Source organism: Vombatus ursinus, unplaced genomic scaffold, assembly GCF_900497805.2.
Source record: "Vombatus ursinus unplaced genomic scaffold, bare-nosed wombat genome assembly UNPS02014791.1, whole genome shotgun sequence".
NCBI classification, from domain to species: Eukaryota; Metazoa; Chordata; class Mammalia; order Diprotodontia; family Vombatidae; genus Vombatus; species Vombatus ursinus.
Genome location: NW_020954569.1, coordinates 74,165,102 through 74,181,569, shown reverse-complemented (window position 1 = coordinate 74,181,569; position 16,468 = coordinate 74,165,102). Strand labels below are relative to the sequence as shown.

General features: G+C 39.7%; 1 protein-coding gene and 1 pseudogene across 5 annotated transcripts in view; one reads left to right on the top strand and one right to left on the bottom strand.

Annotated features, from left to right (window-relative positions):
- CCDC68 (coiled-coil domain containing 68) overlaps window positions 1–16,468 on the top strand; it is a 91,267-nt gene that overhangs the window by 1,142 nt on the left and 73,657 nt on the right. The window contains exon 1 of one of the 5 annotated variants that reach the window (XM_027868992.1): window positions 12,241–12,355. The exons of 1 other annotated variant lie outside the window; for it this stretch is intronic. The gene's annotated coding sequence lies outside the window, so the exon portion shown is untranslated. Of the gene's footprint in view, window positions 1–12,240; window positions 12,356–12,434; window positions 12,531–16,468 lie in introns of those variants that run through there. 3 more of the 5 variants (XM_027868995.1, XM_027868994.1, XM_027868993.1) reach the window with 3 other exon arrangements.
- LOC114047890 lies at window positions 45–12,010 on the bottom strand (annotated as a pseudogene).

Here is a 16,468-nt window from a genome sequence, read left to right as displayed (position 1 = left end):
AGCTCCTTTTTGAAATGAATAATGAATTTTAATTATTTCTGCATTTATATTTGGAACTCTGGGAATTCAAAATTAACATCTTTGTCAGCTTCTTATAAATGCCAGGAAATGCCTCTATATTGTACCTCACATTGTTCTGCTGGGCTTTATCCAAATGGACTTTCATGAGTCTGCTGCTATCTAGTTTCACACAAATTATCTTGCCAACCATTTCACTTGGGAAGATTAAGTCTTCAAGTACTGCCTCATGCACAGAGCATGATTCATGGGACTCTTTTTCTTAGCTCTTTTTCATGGATTTTTTTTTGTTGGCTTATGAAGAATTCTTCTCTGAGCAGTAAAGACCACATATTTGCCACTGAACTTTTTCTCCAATTTACATACTAGCTATGCGTGGATCTTCTGAAAAGATTTTAGCTGAAGAACTGGACCAAAGATAATGACAGTTTTTCTACCACCACCAATTTGAATTTTCTTCTGAGATGTGACATTAAGTACTCTTAAATGAGCCTTTAACGCAAAGCTCATCTCCAAATCCAGGAGAGCCACAGGAAGGAGTTCTCCGACCATGACCTTTTGAAGGAGTAGTAAGACTTCCTGGACTGTGGTTGTGAAAAGCCAGAAATGTGGCTTCTTACCATTGGGCTTCATGATGTTGGCACTGGAACTGAACACGGCACTGCTCCACTGAGCACTGACTTAGAAACAGGGAGAGTTAGTTCTCAAAAGAGCCCATCACCAACTTCTTCTTCTTTTTTTTTTTTGGTGAGGTGATTGGGGTTAAGTGACTTGCCTAAAGTCACACAGCTAGTAAGTATTACATGTCTGAGCCTGGATTTGCTTAAGTGAATGGAGAGACAGGCAGAGATAGAAAAACACAGAGACAAATGTAGAGAAAATCAAAGAGAGAGAGACAGTCAGAGAGAGAGGAGACAGAGACAGAGAGACAGAGTCAGAGATAGCTGAGCACAGGCCAGAGAGAGGATAACATGTGAGTAGACTTGGGTCTCTGATAGATTAACATCTGCTCATCCCCAAGACACCACCACCTACATCCCTGCCCATATAACCCCAACAATGGTAGCCCAGGGAGAGGCGGCAGCAGTCGAAGGCAGTGGTGGAGTTTATTAGCACCAACTCCTAGACTCCACAGAGTTAGAGAGAGATAGAGAGACAGTGGAAGAACCTGACGACCACAAAGAGGGAAAACCTCTGGCTGATATTCTTGAACCATGACCTTTTGGAGGAGTAGCAAGGCTTCCTGGACTGAGGACCAAGAACCAAACATGAGAACAGGGTAATGTACTTGATCATAGGTCCAAGAATCCCTCCCCCCACTCAGCTATGGGTTGCTGTCTCTCTCCCTATTTGCTATCCCTTAGGTTGAGAAGCTCTGCCCTTGCCTCTCCAAAACCATCATCGCTGAGACTGGAGTTGGGATGGTGGAGGCTAAGTAGTCCCTAGGGGGCTGTGCCCACTAGAATTCATACCTTTCCCTCACACCCCTAAAATTACCTGACTCCAACCTACTTAACTAGTCCTGGATCACGTGATTCCTCTTTATGTACTCAATGTTGCAGACAAACTGGCTCCCTCACCTTTACCTGCCCTTGCTCCCATTGTTCCCTATTCTTGGAACACTCTTCCTGCCCCCACATCTCTGGGAAGCCCAGAATTCTATTTCCCAGGTTCATCGTGAACACTGCTTCCCTTTACAAATACAGATCCTAGAATTTTGTCAGGGATCCACTTCAAGAACACCAGCCCACAGGCTGCAGACTCCACAATTTTCCCTTTTTTTGAAAATCAAGGCAACACTTTCCCATTTCCCTGTCTGGGCTCCTGCTCCTGTTCATTGCTGGAGACCCTCCCCTGGCCGTATTCAACAATCATCCATCCACTTTCTGATGCCTTTGATCATCTCCTTCCATCAACCCAATGAAAGAAAGCTTGCTAGGTAGAGTTTTCATGTCCATTGACACACATAGTCACTTTGTGAGCACAGTTCAACTTAAGTGTGAAGAAATCTCAAAGTACAAACTACATACTCTTGAAACATTTCAGTCATTCAATACACATTTTTAAGTACCTACTATGTGCCAGGCACTGTGTTAAGGATACAAAAAAAAGAGGCAAAAGATAGTTCCTGCCCTCAAGGAGCCTGCAATCTAATGGGAGAGGGGAAACAACAAGCAAACATATGTGTACAAACAAGCTATAGATGGGACAAATAGGGAATAGTTAACAAAGGGAAGGCACTAGAATTAAGAGAGGTTGGGAAAAGGCTTTCTGTAAAGATGGAATTTTAGCTGAGACTTAAAGGAAGCCAGGGAAGCCAGTAGGTGGAGATGAGCAGCCAGTGTTCATCTATCTTAAAATTAGTTTCATTTACTCTATCCTAGTGCTACTCTTGTAGTTAAAAACTACAGGTTTTAAAGAAATAAATATTCTGAGCTATAGTGGGAATAACTCTGAGTCCCTAGCCCTGGCTTTGAATCCCAGCTCTGCCAACTACTATTGGCTGGACCTCAGTTTTCTAATCTATAAAATGCAGGGGTGAGAAAGTATTAGGTTCTTTATCTTTAGGTTCCATAGAACTCTATTTTGTGACCAGGCCCTGTACAGACTTCTGACACCCCTTTTGGTCCCTGATGCTGAGGTCACATTATTCTGACCAATCTGTCCTGCTTTTATTGTCCAGTCCTAGTCCAGATCTTGGTCCAACCGGTATCTTTAATTGCTCTTCTGGTTGGGGGGTGGGGATGGGGAGGGGAGTAAGGCTCTGTCCTCATATCTGTCTGGCACTTCTATCTATTCTATTTGTTACAGATTCCAGTGCATCCTATCTTATAGGATCTTGTAAAGATTCTCCTATTAGTTATCCCTTGACATTACAATATATGGGTATCCATGCTCATGGGGTGATGAATTTTTTCACCATGGTAATACATAAAACAACTCATCATTATATAAAAATGTATAAAAATGGCTTCTACTAATACAAACAAAATAGCCACCTACCTTCTATATTCTGAAAAGACTATTGAGCTTTGTAAAGAAAGCGATGACTGCTGTAAACAATTACTGTGTTATGTCATAGTTTCTGTTTCCATTATATATTGAAAAGAACCTTAGAAAATGAGTCACATTTTCAGAAAGGTTGATGTACACACACATTTGCAGACAGTATGCATGAATGTTTTATAAATGACATACTGATGAACAGCTAATGCTGCAGTTCTTTTTAAAATTACATATTATTTTTTTTAATCAGTAGAAATCTTCCTTCTTTCTCTTGCATCCCAACCACACACCCTCCTCCCGCCATTGAGAATGAAAGAAAAGCTAAACCCATGTTGTAACAAAACAAATTTCAGGCAAAACAGATTTCCACATTGGCCATGTCCAAAAACAAAACAAAACAACAAAACTCTCATTCTGTGCTCTAAGTCCTATACTTCTCTAACAGAGGTAGGTAGTATGTTTTAGCATCAGACTTTTAGAATTGTAGTTGGTCATTGCACTGATCAGAGTTCCTAATTCTTTCAAAATTGTTTGTCTTTACCATGTTGTTGTCTTCATATAAATAATTGTTCTACTGATAATGTTTACTTCACTATGCATAGGTGCATTAAGTTGTCCCAGGTTTCTCTGAAACCATCCCCTTCATCATTTCTTACAGCACAGTAGTACTTCATCACATTTATATAGTATACTTGGTTCAGCTATTCCTAAATTTATGGGTACTCCCTCAGTTTCCAATTCTTTGCCACCTCAAAAAGAGCTATAAATATTGTACATCTTTAGAGTTTGTTTTGCTTGGGGCTGATTCCTCCCTCAAAGTACTCTCCCTCTAATTCCCCCTTCCCCCTTCTCCCTTTTCCCTTCTAATTCTCTATTGAGTGAAATGTATTTCTGTAAACTGTGTGAGTGTGTGTGTTCTTACCTCTTTTGATCAATTCAGATGAGAGTAAGGTCTTCATTCTTAGTCTGCATTTCAAAATCTTCATAAATAGGTCACCCTAAGCTTTCCTAAACTTTTTTCCCTCAACTCATTGTGTACATGGGGTTTTCTTGGCAAAGATACTGGAGTGGTTTGCCATTTTCTTCTCTTGTTTTATTTAGGCAGGGGTTAAGTGACTTGTCCAGGGTCACATAGCTAGTAAGTGTGTCAGATCACATTTGAACTCTGGTCTTTTTGACCACAGGCCCAGTGCTCTATCCACTGCACCACCGAGCATCTTCCAAATCACTTCTGTTGATTATCTCCAATAAATCCTGTGTATATCTTATCTGCAGAGAGGTGTTTCTATGATGCCTCCCCTAAGTACATTCTTTAAAAGGATCATATTATTGCCTTTCTTTGTAATAAATGCTTACTAACTGTTTAAAATGCATGCTCTTAGGCTTGGAGAGTGGGGAACGAGGCCTAGAGACAGTCTGTTAAGTGCATTGGAAGCTTAATCCTCATTGGTATCCCCTATATACAAATTAAATTTTAAAAGTTTGCTAGTCATCTAAAATCAAAGTTTATAAACTTTTTGAAATATTTAAATTGCATTAGAACCTGAGGAAGACAAGAAAAAACATGCATTTTTCAAGTAGTTCAAAAGAGTTAACTGCACAATACTGGTTAAAATGAAGTGCTGAGCTAACGTGTAAATGGGCAATTAATTATACCATAGCCTGATCTCCAATTAGCTGATAATTTGTGTCTGCTCGGTAATTCAAGGAGTTGTCTTTGGAGGAGAGCTCAGAGCCCTGGGATCAGGGGGTCTATGACCAAGAGCTGAAAGGGACCTCAGAGGCCATGGTCCAATGCTCCCATTTTACAGTTAAGGAAACTGAGGCTCTGGGAAGGAGCTCAAGGGAAGGAAAATAGTGGCTAATTTTTTTTCTGATGTGTTAACTTGATCCTAGCTAAGTTCCAGCTTCAAAATAAAAACATACCATGCATTGCAGCATTATTTTTGCCAAGTTTTTCTGTATGCATCAATTGTTTCCCATTACGAGTACTTGCTGAACAAAGTGCTGAAGGCAAAAATAACAATAACAACTTATATTTGAATAGCACATTGCATTTTACAAAGGTCTTTTTGTATGCTATCTGATCTGGATTCCACACCTGGCTCTACCGTTTATTTAGTTGTATAACCAACCTTGGGCAAGTCATTTATATTGTTGACAACATCAGCATAGGGGAGAGAAGGGGATTTGGAGCTCACTGGCCTGGGTTCAAATCCCCAGCTCTGCCATGTACAACCCATGTGGTCATGGGTAAGTCACATAACCTCTCGAGGATGTTTCCTCATCTGTAAAACAAGGGAGGTTCCAGCTTTCCAGCTTGGGATCCTGGGAGCCTTGTAGGGATCATAATGTTTACACTATCCACTTTATAAAGCAGTTGTAAGAATCAGATAATGCGCGTAAAAGTACTTTATAAACTAAAAGGTGCTATACAAATGTAAGGCATTCTTAGCAATAATAGTAATCATTCATTAATACTTTTAAAATATAAAGAAAATAGATCTAACAGGGCTTTAAAAAACTCAATAATGACAATTTTTTTTAAGGGAAGGGGAGGGAATACATATTTATCAAATGCCTATATGCCAGCCATTGTGCTAAGTGCTTTATAAATATTATCTCATTTGATCCTCACAACACTCCTGGGAAATAGGGGCTATTATTATGTCCATTTTACAGTTGAGGAAATGGAGGCAGACAAAGGTTAAGTGACTTGCCCAGGGTCACACAGCTGGCTAGTAAGTATAATGATGGTATTCTAAAGCAAGGAGAGAAAATTTAGCTGAGAATCATTTTTCTTCTGAAAAATCTTTTATTAGGAAACACAAGGGAACATTTAGTTAATTAGGAACCTCTTGGCAAACTGGTTAAAAGAACTATTAGGACTATAAGATTTAGAGCTGCAAGGGCTCATCTAGTCCAACCCTTCTCATTTTACATTCTTTACAGAGAACTGCTCAGGGCCATGCAGGCAAGGAGTGGCAAAGCTCACCTTCACTTCCAGCTCCTTGGATTCCAAGACAAGTCTTTCCCATGTATGAACCATAAACCTATGAGTCTATGATCCATGATGCCTCAGGGTAAGGGAGAGTTGATAGATGTTCAGTAAATAGGTGGCCAGGCTGCAGAACAACAATTTTATAAAACAATTACTAATGGCAACCATAAATATCTATGGACAGCGTTCTCTACCTGGATTCAGGAAGACTCACCTTTGTGAGTACAAATCTGGCTTCAGAAACTTACTAGTTGTGTGATCCTGGGTTAAGTCACTTTTTTGCTTTAGTTTCTTCATCAGTAAAAATGAGCTGGAAAAGGAAATGGCAAACCACTCTAGTTATGGTTGCTAAGAAAACACAAAATGGGGTGACAAACAGTCTGATAAGAGAAAAAAGACTGAACAAAAATAGGACCAGAATCATAATACTACTGAGCAAATCAGTGTCCAGATGTATGCAATACATGGCCTAACTGGTCAGAAAGGGGTTGACTTAATTCCTGATGGAGTTTGATGGATGTGGAATGATTTTAAATTACGTTGATGAGGAGAAATGTGCTTTTATTCTCGGGTAACTAGCAACTTTTAGGTAAAATATTAGAGTTTGTAATTAGGTACTTTGATAGAGAATTTTTGAGCTAAAAGGACCTTAAACAAGATCTATCCCAACTGTTACATTTTACAAATGAGAAAACTTAGAGTCAGAGAAGTCACATGACTAGGCCAAGATCACAAAGCTGCAGAGCTGATATTAGAACACAGGGCAGAAAATAATAGTTTGTAGGATTTGAGGCCCAGAGTCATTGCCATGGAGATTTGGTAGGAAAGGGTTATATTTGCTTTCTCAATTTTCTGACCTTCAATACATTTTTCGGGCAGTTAGGTGGTATAGTGGATAGAGTGTCAACCCTGAAGTCAGGAAGACTCATTTTTGTGAGTTCAAATCTGGCATCAGACACTGACTAGCTGTGTAACCCTGGGCAAGTCACTTAAACCCTGTTTACCTGTTTCCTCATCTGTAAAATAAGCTAGAGAAGGAAATGACAAACCACTCCAGTATCTCTGTCAAGAAAACCCCAAATGGGGTCATGAAGAGTTGAACATGACTGAAATGATTCAATAACAACAACAACAACAGAAATTCAGATGTTGGGGGGCAGTGTGATGGATGTGATGGATGAGTTCTTGTATTTGGCGTCCCAGGACCTTGGTTCAGATCCCAGGTCTACCATTTATTTACCTGGTCAACTTTGGGCAATGGTCACTTAACCTCTCTGTTTCCTCATCTGTGAAATGAGGGATTTGTACTAGATGACCTCTAAGGTCTCTTCCAGCTCTAAATCTATGGCCCTGTGGTTTAGAGATGCTCATGTGTCTATGTATTAACATGTATTACATTTTCTTTCCTGTGGCCACATGATTGGAGTCAATTTTGTAAAGTGGCTCTGTTGGATCCTATTAGGTCTGGAATGCTCAGCTATGCCTTTCATTAAGAGTTCTTAGTTTGAGAGTCTAAACTTAAAATTTTTTTTTGAAAATTGTACTTCAATATAATTGATTTCTTTTGTAATCTATGCATTTCATGTTATGCATTTTTCTGTGCGGAGACCTATAAGGCTTACCCAGACTGCCAAAGGGATCTATGACACACAAAAAGATCATGAACCTCTGGACCAGAGGGATGGTGCAGTTTCAGAATGAACACCTTTGCAAAAATGAAGCTGTATCCAAAATTACTACATAATAAATGAACAAATGTAAAAAATGCAGTAAATTACTACACACTTGCCTTTCTATGAACTGACTTGTCTCTTCTCTGGGGCATGTACTAAGATGCCTGTGCGGTGAGACAGACATAGCACAATTACTCCTACCTCCATTTACTTTCCTATCTGGTTAGCATACGACCTACATAAGGAAAGACTCCCTGGGTTACCTACGCAATAGCAATTTGTGTGGCAAAGGATTGTTTGGATAATCTTTTTTTTCTCTGAGGATAAAATCAATTCTGTACAAAGGCAATTGGCTCATGATTATCCTTGAATGCACTAGTAATGGTACCTGGCCTTCCTTCTCCTTAAATACTAATTAAACCTCTGCAAGCCAAGGCACTGATTTACTAGTTTACCATTGCCCCCTCCTAATTCAAAGGATGCCCAGTCATCCTCTGACTGCTTCCTGCTTGCCTTGGAGGACTGGTAGCTGAACTGAAACTATGGCTATATCACAATAACAATCCCCACGCTTTAGGCCTTTTCTTCCTGCTGGCCATGAGGTGTAAGGATCATACTCTCAGGATGTAGAGAGAGTGTGTTTTCCTCTATACTGGGCAGAAGATCTTGAACTCATGGGCCACTGGGCAAGTCTGTATCTGGGATGGGGCCTCCTCATGTTTGTGTCTTTTTTTCTTTGGCATAAGGTCTTTCGGAACTTCAAAAAGCAACTGGCATCCCCAGGCACCTAGCAGCAGATTTCTGGTTGCTGGTGCAGTAGCAGACAGTGACCAAATATTTGGGAAGGAAAGAATCACCCCCAGAGAGAGGAATAATTAAAAGACAAAGCGGTTGGGTGTTGATCTGCCAGTACTCCATGGAGGTGAATTGTAAAATAGATAATAAGCAGTTCTCATAAAGAATCTGTTTGCAAATGACCAAAAAAGTTTGACTCTTAGCCTCTCTTTCAGGAAGCTAGGTGGTACAGTGGATAGATCCCTGGACCTGAAGTCAGGAAGACCTGAGTTCAAATCCTGTTTTAGACACTTACTAGTTGTTCAACCCTGGGCAAGTCACTTAACCTCTGTTTGCCTCAGTTTTCTCATCTGTAAAATGGGGAGAATAATAGCACCTACCTCTCCCAGGGTTGTTGTTAGGATCAAATGAGATAATAATTGTAAAGCGCTTAACAGAGTGCCTGGCACAGAGTAAGTGCTATGTTTTTGTTGTTGAGTTGTTTCAGTCACATCTGACTCTTTCTGACCTCTTTTGGGGTTTTCTTGGCAAAGATACTGGAGTGATTTGTCATTTCCTTCTCTAGCTCATTTTACAAATGAGGAACTGAGTCAAACAGGGTCACAGGGTTAAGTGACTCACCCAGGATCACATAGCTGGTCTGAGGCTGCCTTTGAATTTAGCTCCTCCTGGCTCTAGGACTGGCGCTCTATCCACTGTGCCATAAGCGCCATATGAATGTTAGCTATTATTACATTGCTTAGCATCCTCTTTGTGAATAGCATTGCCCATCCCCAACTTGATTCAAATTTTTATTCCAGGTAAAACTCTGCTCTTTCTCCCTCCTGCATCTCTACTCCCATTTTCTCCAGGGAGGAACCCTTCCACTAGAGCCCCAAATAGAATTGTTTCTCAGGAATACGAGAGAGGATGATACTAAAGTACTGAGAGCCCAGTTCCCCTATTGAGAAAGCTGGTAATCTCAGAGCAATAAACCCAGGAGAGGTAAAGGACACAGATTGGAGAAGTTTGCCAAGCCCAGTGGCCTCAGCCTAGCAGTTCCTGGGAAGCCAGTGTTAGCCTAGAATGTAAGTCCCTGGAAAGTGTTTCTCCTGCTTTGAAAAAGCTTTAAATTTTTGTGCCTTGTTTTTAGCACAGTGCTAGACACAGAATCAGGGCTAAATAAATGCTTATTGATTGATTAATTGATTGCAACTCACTTCAGCTGCCCTCTGTTCCTATAACTCCACTGTTTTCCAATAGTTACTAAGCTAAGAGATGTGTCTTTATGTCCCCCATAAGTAATTGTTTTTAGTAGGACATAAATTGTATTTTGATGACATTATTTGATTTAATCACATGCACATCCCCATCTATAGATCTTAATGGGTATTCTTCATTCCTGTCCCTAGAGCATCAGAGAGAAAATATCAAAACTACACACATGTAACACATTTACCTAGGGCCACATCAGGTGTCCATATTAGGTCTAGAGGTTTTGTTTGTTTGTTTGTTTTTCAAAGATATTTCCAGACTCCAAGAATATCATAGAATCTTAGGGAAGGGACTTCAAAGGTCATTTGGTCCAACCTGTCTATACCAGAACAAAAATCCTTTCAATTAGGTCCAAACATACCTGACAAATGGTCACCTTGCCTTTGTTTGAAGAGTCTTGGCTATGTGAAGGAAGAGAAAGACTCAGGCTTAAAAAGGAGATAATTAGGAGATTTGGAGGGTGTGGGAATTGTGAAGAAGACCAGAATCTGGAAAGGGAAATTCTGGTAAAGACAAAAGAGAAGGATTTATGGTGAGGGACTTGAGCTAAAAGAGGTTTTCTGGAGGAAGAGGAAGACTTGGATAGAAGACTCCAAGGCGGATGAGGACCAGATGAAACAGGTCATGGGAAAATACAGACCAACGTGTAAGAAACCAGAGCCTCAACCTGTTTGATTTACGGGCCAGGAAATAAATGGAATACATTTCCACCTGAGAACATGTTCTTCAATCTATTTTGATAGAAAGTAATTCAATTCATAACACACGTTTAAAAGTTTAAAATACAATATTAGGAGGAAGAAGCTGGAGTTAGCACCGTCTCCAGAAATCAGAGAAAAATAGGCATCAGATTGCTGGAAAGGACCTGGTGCTCGGTCTTTCCTTGAAAGCGTTTTGTTGGGGGTAGTTGTCGTTTCTGTATCTACCTAATAGTAAAACAAACAAAAAATGTAGTTTAAAATATTTACTTAATTATATGTTTAAAAGGAATAGCAAGTTGTACATAATAGTTTTGCAGTTTCATGTGCAATTGTCTTTTTTATTATACTATTATGGAAATGCTTGTTTTATTCCATAAATTAAAAATAATTTTTAAAAGCAAAAAAATTTCTCTATTTCAGACTTTCATTCTTCTGATTAGTCTTCCTTAAACTGCCTTCTTCCCTATTTATTTAAATAAATTAACTGTTTATTTAAATTTGCTTAATATTTAAAACTTAATATATTTATTATATCATTAATGTATTACCTATATTCAGTATATGTTATATAATTATATATTAATTAATGTATTATATGTTGTTATATAGTTAATGCGTTAATAGTTTAAATTTTAAAATATTTCAATTTATTTAAATAAATTAACTGTTGCCCTACATTTGAAGAATTAGGAAATAACATAAATTTAGGCGCCATAATCTTTTCTCTTTCAGCTGTTTAGTGTCTGGCAGTACACACAAAGAAAGTCATGCTCTTCAGAGAAAAAAAATGTGAGCTCAGGCCAAAGTATCACAACTAGTGTGACTGACATCTCACAAACTAAGGAATTCTTGATGTCTGTGTCCTATCTTCCTGTGTTTACCTGTCAAACACAGAGGAAGCTGAGTTGTGGAGGTTTCCATCCCACAGATTATATTCTAAGACAGGAAGGAGCAGGGTTGTCCCAAAAAGCTAAGATTAAAAGCTAGATCAAAGCGTAGAAAAGGAAATCTAAGTTTATAAGACAGTTTTCTTTAAAAAAAAAAAAAAGCAAAAATTTGGACAAATGTGTCAGAATGATAAAAGATCTGCCCTGTCATGTTCCTTTGGAATATCACATGCTTGCTGAAGAACATGATTTATCTTTCTATAATCAGCACCACTATTTGATAATTGTGATTATGTTCATCATTAATCATATTAATAAAAGAGCAATATATAACTATCTCAAAACTTTTTTTTACAAAATCAACTTTCACTCATGTTATCGGTATCCTGTTAATGGAACGATCACTTTGATCTTGCCTCTAGCCTTGCCTGACCTTGAAATGGGCTTCTGTTCCTTTCTCTGAAAAAGAAAAACAAAACAAAACAAAACAAAACAAAACAAAAAGAAGGGTCTGGATTCCTGGATTCTGTGAACTGTACCAGCCCTTCCTGCTCTCAAATTCTGTGACAAATTCTGTGGGGAAGTTTGAATTAAGCAAATTTCCTTATGTTTGGATGTGTATTTGTATTGTTAAAGGAGGGTGGGTAGGTGATAGAAACCCAAGTGCATGGACATCGGTACGGGTGGTGGGAGTTAGAAGTTGAGATGCAGAGGTGGGGGAGCCCAGAATACGCAAGGTCTCCGGGAGGAGAGGAAGTGCTGGGGAGGGAGCCCAGGCAGGTCCCAGGGGACGCCGCTCCAAGGAGCCCACGCCTGGGCGGACGCCGGACTCTGTCCCCGGCCGCACCCCCTCCAGGGCGGAGCATGAGCCCAGCGGCGCCCGGCGGGATGCCCCTCCCCTGGGCAGCTGAAACTGCAAAGCTCCCGGGAAGGGTCGGAGCAGGAGGAGGACCTCGGACCGTGCTAGCTCGGAGCCCCCAGACCCGGGCGTTCTCAGCCCCCAGCTGTTGGGAGCCAGAGGTAGCCGCGGCCAGGGGCGAGGGTGGGGCTGCACCTGGTGCCTGGGGGCGGGGATTTCCCCGCGCTCTTTTCCCTTGGTCCCGCGGGCCTTGGTGGAGCCTCTTCGCTAGACTGCGCCTGGGCTGTGGTCAGTTTCCTCTGTGGTCAGTTTCCTCTGCGGTCAGTTTCCTCTGCGGTCAGTTTCCTCTCTCTTCTCCTTAACCGAGTGCTGTTCTAGGGCTCCAAGGGCAGCAGAAAGCGCACAGGATCCCAAAAGGGGCGTTCGAATCCCACCCCCGCCACTCCCATCTGTGAGACCTTGCACAAGATGCTTTACCGCGCTGGACTTTCCTTCGCTCATCTGTAAAATGAGTAGGGGGTGCTGGCGATAGACCTCCGAGGTCGCTTTCACCTCCAGATCTGTAATCTTATAAACTTTCATGTCCTTGGTTGGGAGAGGTTGACTTCCCAACATGTTGATTGATTGTGATGGTTGTGTGGCTTGGTCTCGAAGATGTTTTCATTTTCTTTGTGATTTATTGATGACTTATATAGCTCTAATCCATACTCAGAGTGTACTCATGTTGTATGCTTATCATTAGTTTCTATAAATTAAAACTTTCTATACACTCATAGTAGAAACATAGAATTTCACATATTTTATTTAATCTAAGTAGGAATTTTCTCTGCAGAATTCCTAACAACTTTTACTTGAAAATTTCCATTGAAGAGGAATTTACCATCTTCTTTTACAGCTGAGTCCACCGTCGGGTGACTCTGACTGTTAGTAAGCCTTTACTTACCTGGAGCCTAAATTTGTCTCTGCAAAGTCTAGGCATTACGACTGCAGAGGTGGAGAAAAGCCTCTCTTTGTCATCCATCCCCTTTTCACCGTGGCTTGTTTGTGGTGGGGATTAAAGTATGGTTGGACGTTTGGGGGCTCTGAGTGTTTTTAGGAAGAAAAATGAATGGGTGGTTCTGTGTTATTGGCTCCCCAGCCTTCAGAGAGGTAAAAGAAGCAAAACTGCCATTTGTTTGTCACTTAATACTTGCCTTTTCTGCTCCAGTAGAAGTATCATAAGGTGATTTGCAAAGAGGGATCATTTTTCCTGGAAGGAATAGAAGAGACACAACAGGCCAATGGAGAGTGCTTTAGTTATGAGAGTGAAATTAATTTTGCATCTTCTAACCCCTTTGGGGAAAAAAAATCAGTAGACAAGAAGACACAAGCCAGCATCAACTTTAACATAATATGCTACGGGATTTTTAAAAAATTAAGTCAGTGTAAGAAAGATGCTTCTTGCTTGGTTTGAAGTCCTTTCAATTCCTTATTATTTAAATCTAAGCTACATGAAGAGTGACAAAACAGAAAAGGAAATCATTCTTCATTAGCTGTTGGAGGGAAGGGGACCAGAGTTATCTCCCTTGTTTTGCTTCTGTCTAATGTTATTAAAAATTCACCTTTTTGTAAGTCACAGTTTCCAGAAATTTGAGCTCTTCTGATGTCTCCTGTGCCTTGGCATTGGCAGACACAATTGGTGATACTGTCACACTATTTGGCTGCTTTTTTTTTTTTCTCTACAGGATTTGAGAGCAAATTTTGCTTTTATAGCTACTGAAGAAAAGCCACTACCCTTAGGAATAAACAGAAATAGGAAGTACTATGGTTTCCCTCCTGTAAAGGTACACTTATCAAGGAAAGAAGTAAAACATTATATTAATAGCATTCTAATTCTAGGCTGGGGGTGGGGGTGGGGAATAAAAAAAAAAACCTTTAACATTTAAGTATCAATAGCCACTACTCCCCCTATCAAAATGTAAAGAACACTTTTTAAAATGCAGAGGCTAATTAGGTTTTATTTATGATTATGAATCATAGTCAGAGAATGCTAGATTTGAAAGGTACCCAACTACTACAGGTGTGGAAACTGAGGCCCAGAGAGGTTAAGTGATTTGCCCAATTGATCAACAACTGTTGACTGGCCTGCAATTCACTCAGCACTATCTTCTTAAGATCATGGAATGTTAGGAATGAAATCCAGAGCTTCTTAACTTTTTTGATGTGCCTCAGACTGCCTTTGGCAGTCTCATGAAGCCTACTGACCCTTTCTCAGAACAATGTTTTTAAATGCAGAAAGTAATATACATAAAATTACAAACAAAACTAATTATATTGAAATAAGTATGAAGTTTTTTTTTTTTCATTGAAGTCCATGAACCCCCTGAAATCGATCTGGGAATGCTGGCTTAAGAACTCTTGATTAAATCAAACCCCTTACTTTTTCATATGAGGGAACTGAGGCTTTGAGAGGTGTGAGTTACCCAGTTTATCAGATGGTTTATAATATGATTAGCAGAGGGCTGAGGTTTTAAAATATTTAGCCAAGGTAACCACCTAAACTGTTTTATTTTTAACATTATTTTTCACTGTAACATTATTAGTTTCCATAAATTAATCCTTTTTATCAAGCCATCGTAGAATTTCACATATGGGAGAGCATGTAGTCTAAGCAGGAATCTTCTCTGCAGAATTCCTGACACTCAACTTCTACTGGAGAATTTCCACTGAAGGGGAATTCACCATCTCCTTTCACAGCTCAGTCCACTGTGGGGTAATTCTGATTGTTAGTGAGCCTTTTCTTACCTGGAACCTAAATCTGTCTCTCTGCAAAGTCTACCCATTGTTCCCACTTCTGCCCTGTGGGATCTGAAAAGAACAAATATAATCCTTCTTCTGTATGCCTGAGGTGATTTCTGGGAGGTCCTTGTCTGAAAAGGAGATACCCTGGGGGCTGGCTGATTATGTGAGAGGGGTGTGCCCTACAGTATGTAGGTTATCAGTGACAGTGGTATTCTGAGAGTTGAGCTGTGCATGGGAGAGCCTGTAATCAGATGTCCATCACCAGGGCCAGTCACTGTGCTTAGGGCCTATAAAAATTAAAATGCATTTTGGACCATATGAGTGATACTTAGGGTGATAAATTCTTTTATCTGAAAAAAAAATTATGCATTCACCAAAGAATCTGTAAATCAGAAGTGACTAAGACCTATAGAAGTCACCTTAGTTGGGCCTAGTCACTAGTCATAATAGCGGGTTTTTACAAAAGTTTGCAAAATGCCTTACACAAATTCCATCTGATTGTCACATCTGTTGTGAGGTAGGCACTGCAGGTATTATCACCAATTTACAATGAAGAAAATCAGCTGGCATTCAATTATATACTGATGTGTCTAATATTATTTCCTGAAGTGGATTTTAAGCTTTTTGAGAGCAAAGACAAATTTATACATACATACACACATATACATTTATATGTATATGCATGTGTATATATATGTATGTATACACATATACATACACATATACAGACACACACGTGTGTGTATGTGCATATTTGTATCTTTTGATAGCTGGCCTGGAAGCCAGAGCTAGACACTAAGATGGTAGATGGCTAGACTCTGGATTAATAGAAGAGGGAGGCCCTCCAATAAAGGAGGATGTGCTCATGGCATATTCGTAGAATTGTAAAGAGTGGCAAGGCTGAAGCAAAGAGCATATGTGAGCAAAGTAGTGGAAAGGAAGGTTGGAAACAGAGTGGAGCTAGAGGTGATAAGGGACTTTGGGAATCTGGCAGAAGCTATAGAAAGACCTCCGAGTTGGTAATAGGAACAGATTGCTTTGGGATATAGACTATTCATTGACAGATTCTGAAATTTGCCTATTGGCAAAGGAAAATTTGTTCTTTTTGTCTCAGTTCTTACTTAGTGACTTAATTTCAGTATCTTGGTATCCTAAGATACTATGGTGGATGCATTAAAAAGCACATCTCAGGAGGGAAGGAGAAAGTTATGGAATTCATCATATATACTTGGTAAGTAGGATATTGTAAAAACATACACATACTATAACCTGAATATTATAATATTTCAGTTTTTACCAGATTACTTATTAGATTATAAACTACATAAAAGAAGGGATAGTGTTTTAGTAATTTTTATTTCCCCCAGCAGCCGGGCATAACAATATTAGCAAGCATTTATATAGTACTTTCTAGTTTGCAAAGCAATTTTATATAGCTTAAATAATTTGATACATTATGTATCATCACATTATACCTTCTGTCACATGTACAT